Source organism: Formica exsecta, unplaced genomic scaffold (genome assembly GCF_003651465.1).
Source record: "Formica exsecta isolate Colony F162 unplaced genomic scaffold, ASM365146v1 scaffold228, whole genome shotgun sequence".
Classification (NCBI taxonomy): Eukaryota; Metazoa; Arthropoda; class Insecta; order Hymenoptera; family Formicidae; genus Formica; species Formica exsecta.
In genome coordinates, this window is record NW_021849573.1 from 635685 (window position 1) to 643291 (window position 7607).

Below are 7607 nucleotides of genomic sequence, written 5' to 3' on the forward strand. Positions count from 1 at the left end.
CGTCCCCCTCCCCTTTCCCCACCGACCACACTCCGGTACGTGTACGATAGTAACGAGGGCTTCCGTCCGTACGTGTGAGTCACACGACTGTGTGTGCGTTTGTGCGTGTATCGGCGCGCGTATATAGGAATAGAGCGAACGATATAGCGAGCCATCCACCGTCCTACGGGGTATGTGTTGTGCCACCCCTCGGAGACGCCGAGACGCGCGGGACATATTTTTGCAGTCCTTGTCGACTTTCATGAGGGAGTCTTTCCGCAATAACATATTAATATCCCGGAGCGTCGCGAGACTTATGGCTGTCCGTGGAAAGCTCAACTCCGGATCAACGTGGCGCCCGTTAAGGCGGTTCCACATCCTGTAACCGCGATGACGCCGCGGTAACGAGTGCTTTTTAAGTGTCGTAAAGCAAGCGTCGCACGTCCGCCGCATCGCGATATCGTTAAAGAATTGATAACGATCCCGCCGGAAAAATGTGTATGTATTGTGTACACGCGTCGCTCGTAATATCTTCTCGTCGATAATAAATATCGCGCGCGCTCGATGGAAGAGACACATCGTCGTCGCTACAAAAGTCTCGATTCTACTTTGCGACGTTATTTAGAGAGAACGATAATTGTGCGCGTATTCGTATCTAAAATCTGATCCGCGTATCCAGAGAGGTAATAGACGACGGGATCGGGGAAAGTGGATGTGGTTGCGGGATAGACTTGCTACGGCCAGGGCCGCAGACAATGAAGCGTAAGACGTGTGATTAAGTTTACATCGCATTTATTATTTTTTTTTTCCTTTTTTAGCAATCGTATAATCAATGTGTAATATTACAATAGCGTTCGAAACCGTCCCTAAGAACGCCGGGGATATAATCTTAATCATAGGCAGCTAATGCGGCCCTGGTCGCTGTCGGAGTACATATAATCAGGATTCAAAAATTTGTAAATAATTAATATTCTAGTATATTACAAAAAGGAAGAAATTTGCCACGTGAAACATTTACACAAATATAACTAACACTACGCATAAGGTAACGCCTATCCCTAACAGGACTACGTGCCTAATTGATAACGCATAGCACAGCAGAGCAATGAATCATCTCTATTCCGAGATTCACAAAATAAATAACTATTAACATTACATACCTCTTAGAAATACTGCGTTTATGTATTACTTTCTCTCTCTCTCTCTCTCTCTCTCTCTCTCTCTCTTTCTCTCTCTCTCTCTCTTTCGCTCTCGCATCCTCTCTGTTTTCTAGCGGCTATTCGTATACATTCATTTTAACTAGAATAAAGTTACTGTATAGGAGATAGCGCCACAGATCTCTTTACACAGAGCAGGCGTCTACGTACTTTAGATACGTATATTATAATATTCGTTTGTAATGTCCATCTTCGTTTTGCTTCTCTCTCGAACCGACGTTGATTAAAAAAAGGGGGAAAACTTTTTTTCAGAAAATTCTTTCCGTATTTATTTCCGAAGGGATATCCGTCTCGAGACCGCGCACTTTTTGACCACTTTAACAGGTACTTAAGCAGACGCACATCATATCTATATATAAACATTTCTATACAATATTGATAAAATATTACCGAATATCAACATATATATTTTGTACCAATCGAAAATATCGTATCGTTATGATTAATCTCGCTTGCTGCCGTTATATACGTTGTCAAATAGTATAACTCTAATTAATAAAACGCGCGAAATGAAATAGAACAGTCTTTTTATAACAAACGAGCGAAAGTTACCATTAGCAAAAGCAATATTGGTAACAATATAAACGCTTTCTCGTATTGCTTCGCACGTAGATAATAAAAAAAATAACAAAAACATAACATCAATAGCAATCGTTCTATTTTACTCCCTCTATCCCTTTTCTCTTTCTCTTTATCTTTCTCTCTCCCCCTTGTCACAAAACTATATCAAGTGCGCATTTTCGAGAAAGAACGTATCAAACAAAGAAAAATGAGGAGAATTGTAAAGAAACATGATAATTTTGTACATTGAGTCGGGAAAAAAAGAGTCGTGCTTCCGTTATGAACGTTAATCGACTCAATCTTGCCCATCGAGAGAATTATAGAGATGCTTCTACATTCTATATTTTAACCCTATAAGTAGTTGTAGCCTTTTCTTTACGTATTTCAGTTTCTAATCTGCGTACAACCAATGTATCGCAATGTACGTCGAGAATGTGACTCTGTTTTCGGTCGATTTTTCGCAAACGACACCCCGGACCTGCGGACGTTGGCTGATTGGCCACCCTCGATAATTCAACCCCTATCTACATGCTACTGTACCAAAGCAGAAACTACAGGTAGAGAGACCAGAAAGGGGAACGACTACAACAGCGCTAGGCTTATACGGATGATACTGTGTGTACTTGGATACTGATTGGTCTGGGAGCATATCGGTCAAAGTGAGCTACGGGAGGTAGCCATGGGGTTAGGGGGGAGGGAAGGTTCGTCACTCACCGGGTGCAGCATCCGATTCGCCGCAACCGATAAATTGACGATCGACAGATACGCACATCGACCATCTATTTGGCATTGCAGAGACAGCGGGTGCAGCCTGCCACTCACCTGAAACAGAAACAGAAACGACGGAGTTAGCTTATACATGTTCCATGTGTTTTATCATCAACGTAAAATTAAATATTTAAAGAAAGCGTTGACTCTTTTCTAATAATGAGCGAACATAAAACAAATATAATCCTGTGATAATAAAATGCGGAAGAGAATTACATTTTATAATATATGCACGAGAGGTAATTTTACTAGATAATTAAAAATTTAGCAATCATTAAATATTATCTGCAGCATTTTATCTATAGTGATTAGTAACAAAAAAATCTAAATTTTTTTTTACATGGATATTTGCCGTCCCTTTTTGGAGAGCGAGATCACATCATGTGAGACCGAATGTTTGAAAGTTCGACTTAGGACGTTCATATATACAGCATGCTAGGGACGCGACGGGTCGAGCCATGAACGCTGGTTCAGCTTCTTTTGTAATAGAATGAATGCACATGGTGCCTCGTTCGGTTACATGCACGTTGAGCCTGAGCTTTCGTAGTGTTGGTATATTGGGATATCAATAGTTCACGTTAAGAGCGAAAGGGGTTTATCTAGAAGGTTTTACGGAGAATGAGAGCCAGCGAGAGAGAGACTCTACAATTTTCTTTCCATTTTCTTCCGTTTACAATTACATGTGTAACATTATAGCCACGTTTAGAAAAAATGGAAATATTGCTTGTCATATAACATTCTGAAACGAAAAAAATCGAAAAAATAAAAGAAGAAGAATAACGAGAGATTTCGTACTTTAAATAAAAAGTTAAATAACTTTACAACCACAGATTATTCAATCTGTCTTTATTTATGAGATGCTTTATACGATATACATATATAAAAATGATTATTCATTTGAGTTACCCTTAAATTTAGATTTTTAAATAGATTTTAAATTATCGTGACATATAAATGAACCAATGCTAATGAGATATTATTAAGACTTTGGACGATGAACAGTTCTCCAAAATTCCCTTCACGATTCGAGCAACCCTCGTTACTTAGAAATTGTTTACACACACTTGTGTATCTCATTTACGCCGCCGTTTGCAGTTCGGCCTAGAATCACTTCGCCTTTCCAGGAGTACGCGACGCTCTGAAACTGGAGTCTGGCGTACATACCTAAGCGTCCTTCCTGTGCGCATTTATCAGGATTTCCGAAGGAAGCTAGAGTTTTTAAGCCGCCATAAATTCTCATACTTAAAACTCGCAAAAACCAGAAACACGATTCTCGATATGGCGCTGCAAAACAACGTCGTTTATTTCGCGTAATTCGCCGGGGCACTTTCTCTATCGAGAAATAAGGAACGTCTAAATTATAATTTCGTGAAAGCGTCGAAAACGCCGTCGTGTTAAGACATCGCGCGCACGATAGATCGGTAAGAGAACATACATCACAGAGGTGAATTTCACGATACTCTCTTTTTGCTGTTTATTTGAATAAATCATGTAGAGAAGAAGAGAGAATTTTTTTTATATAATCTTGGTATTTAATCTATTTAATCAGAATGTAAAAAACGCATTCAAAAAAGGAGTCGCAAGAAATAAAAAAGAATCACGATTAACTTTACAAATGTATATATATATATATATGAATGGCTGTGTTTTTGCGTGGATGATGTGTGCTAGAAAAGAGAGGAAGAGGGAAGAGAAAAGAGAGAGAGAGAGAGAGAGAGTGGGAAGAGAGGGGTGGAATTGAGCAGGGAGCAGTTATTATCTATCGCTCTCGTTACCACAGGTTGCTCGTAAACCGGCCGCATCAAGGGGTTGGGGAAAAGCGGGATGGAGTGCAGAAGCATAGGTAGAGGTGTAGAGGTAGATACCAGTACTCATATCGTCGTCGCCGTCGTTTCGTACCCCCGCATAGCACAGCACCGCGGGTAAATTCCCCACCCCTGACTACGCTCATCGGTTACCCCTGCAGAATATCACACAGGGAGTGTGAACGGACGGCTGTGTCTGGGGGGCTGTTCGAAAATCTCGGCTCGCTATTCTCTACGCTTGGCCGATCGTGAATGAAAATCAAAACCGATACTCCGCCATAAAACTTTTAATTATACGTAACAACTGTCTTTTCATTTTACTAGCGATCCCTCATCTCTGTCGATGATAAAACGAACAAAAATATATCGATAGCTATACATATATACTAACAATAAAATATATAAGTAGTAAACATCTTTTAATTATTATTATATTTTCCATTACTAAGAGTAGGGGTTGTTTTTAAAATGTATATACGGTTACAAAAATTTTATCGATAAATGAAATATTATTACCATCTTATATATATTCATCAAATACATATATAGCCTTCGAAAAGATACGTCAATTTATAACATGTATAGAAACCGCGGCGATAGGAAATATGCGATTTCTCAATGCGGAGAGCCAGGTACATCTATATGAATGCATACATGTGCATGCGGTCGAAGCCCTAACTCTGACGGGCAAGTGGAAGGATCGGCGAGAGAGTTTCGAATTGAGATCGAGTTTTTTGCGCCGCAACGGCGTTGAACGAACGCGAGTGCGCGCAACCCCCGCGGAGCAACAGTGGGCTCGTCTCGCGACAGGGGGCAGCATCACCATCGCCGGCTCTATACCGATATTGTGTAGCGTGTAGTTGCTACGAGCAGCCGTTGCACCAGGAACTCATAAATCTCCGGGGATATAGATGGCTCTAGTGTCGCGTGAGGTTGCAAGCTACCCCATGCAGGGTGCCGTGGAACGCCCTCCCGTCCCTACCCTGTCCCCCTTACCCGGCCCACTTCATCGTCCCTCTCGCTCCCTCGTCGTCACCCATCCATTCCATGACCGAATTACCGGAATCCCACCTTCCGGGCCGAAGGTGGACCTTTCGAGACGAACGCCGCTTATTCTTCAATACTGTTCAAAAATGCATAGACATTTCGAATAGTACTGTCTCTGCGCGCGTTTAAAAATTGATTAGTAACAAATAATGCAATAGCACGTCGTCGGATAGAATAAAATCATTCTTACGCGATGGTTTTTATCAGAAAATAAATGAATTAATTATATATCGAAAAGCGTCAGTAATTATTTTTCCAAACGTCTTACAAAATACTTTATTCTCGACAATGTTTGCAACATGTAAACATGTCACATTGCGAAACACGCCTAATAAATTTGTACTGAACTGTCGCAAAATAAATTTTATATTTATTGTCATTGGAGATTTATAAATTGAAAAATTAAAAAAGATTTATCAAAGATCATTGTATTACTAACATTTATGGTGAGTAGAGAAGAAAAGAAATGTAAGGACTTAGCTCTTAATCTCTTCCTCTTGTGCCCCTGCTGAGCTTATACCGCAGATATGATCGATGCTCGCAACACTATCTAATGAAAAATATTTCTTTACACGCTAGCGAATTGAAGTGAAAAATATCATTCCACATTTTTACAATGACATATGCTCGTCTTATAATTTGGATGAAGATAGTTTCGAACGTAAGAATTAGAAAAAATATGAAACTTTAAGCTTCTAAAAAATCTGATCTAGATCATAAATTTAGAACATTTTGTAACGCAATCGAAAGTTCGAACTATTTAAGAATATAATGTTCGAGAAATTATAAGGGCTCTAAAGTTTTATTATAAAATGTAATCTATATTTAGGAGGTATAAAATATTAGCCAATAGAGAAGATTTTAGAAAATGTGAGAGAGGACTAAAAATATGCCTACAATAATAAGAATGAATTATGTGTTGATATGACTCCGGTGTAAGAGTAAAACGAGTACTTGGAGTAGCTTGGAGAAAAAAGAAAGAGAGAGAGAAAAAGGACGGGAAAAAGAGGAAAAGAGCGGAAGATCCAGGGACCAAACAGCCAGCCAGCCAACCAGTCAGCCAGCCAACCAAGCTAGTCGGAGAAAGAAGAGAAGGCGACGCTGATGATGAATCACTCGTTAGAAGTGAGTGGGAGCGAAAGAGAGAAAGAGGGGAAAAGAAAAGGAGCAATAAGATGATACCATGCAAAAAAGACTCGACGTTGGAACGCGCTAGAGCGAGTCGCTAACTGACTTATCTACACATCAGAGTATGCGGCTCGTTCTTCCAGCCCGGCGTGAGATGAAACGTTTTGAACATTTCAGGCGTCAACTTTAATGAGATTTAGAGGAGCATTCACTCGACAGTTAAAAATTATATGCTATAAGTATTCGCGACAAATATACGAAGAAGCAAATTAATAAACAAACAGACATTAAAATCAATATAGGCAACATAATATATATATATACACTTTATAAAAATTCAATTAACGGCGCTTTAACGACAAGAAATCTGAAATAAATTACAGTACGATAAGATCGTTGATAATTTCGGAATTTATCACATTTTTATATCAACGTGTACAACCAGCGCTTAAATCTTATTGGATACGATGCTCTACGAAAGGATAACGATCGAAAAGATGCCGTAACCAATCGGCAACGAGAAAACTGAATTCTTCCCGTGGGCATGTCGGACAAATCTGAGGGGTCGGTTTGCCGAGGAAATTGGGTTCGTCTTACGGAGATCTACCTACAGGAGTGCACAAGTAAAAGAAGTTTCAGTATCATCAAAGAGTGTCTCGACTCCCGCGCGTTTATACGCTCGCACACCGATAGGGCTTATATAGAAGTTGCGTTCGCTCGGTCATGGGTAATGGTTTTACGAGCGTCAAGGGTGATATAAAGAAAATGAAAAACACGGTACTGTTGCCGGCATGCACGGTATAACTAACTACGCTGCCACCATGTCCTCCTTCCTTTCCGCGTCTACTTCTTAAGTTTGTACAGTGGGGGCAAAACTCTTGCTGCTTCAAAATACCTCCCGCAACTTCATCACTTCAATGAGAAGAGTGCCAATTAATCATGCACCCTCAAATTATGATTATATATATTGCTCATATTTATGATCATTATTAAATATTTATAGTTTTAATTTATATGGCAAATATTTTTTAGTAGAATAATATTTATATAAACAATCTCTTTCTATCGTTCTTGTCAACTTAATTTGTATTCGACATTCTCG

At 39.7% G+C, this 7607-nt stretch overlaps 1 protein-coding gene across 1 annotated transcript in view; it reads right to left on the reverse strand.

The window, feature by feature from the left end:
- Positions 1-759: 759 nt before the first annotated feature.
- Positions 760-7607, reverse strand: part of LOC115235612 (homeotic protein ultrabithorax-like) — a 92295-nt gene continuing 85447 nt past the window's right edge. The window contains exon 3 of the mRNA XM_029807514.1: positions 760-2579. The gene's annotated coding sequence lies outside the window, so the exon portion shown is untranslated. The remainder of the gene's footprint in view (positions 2580-7607) is intronic.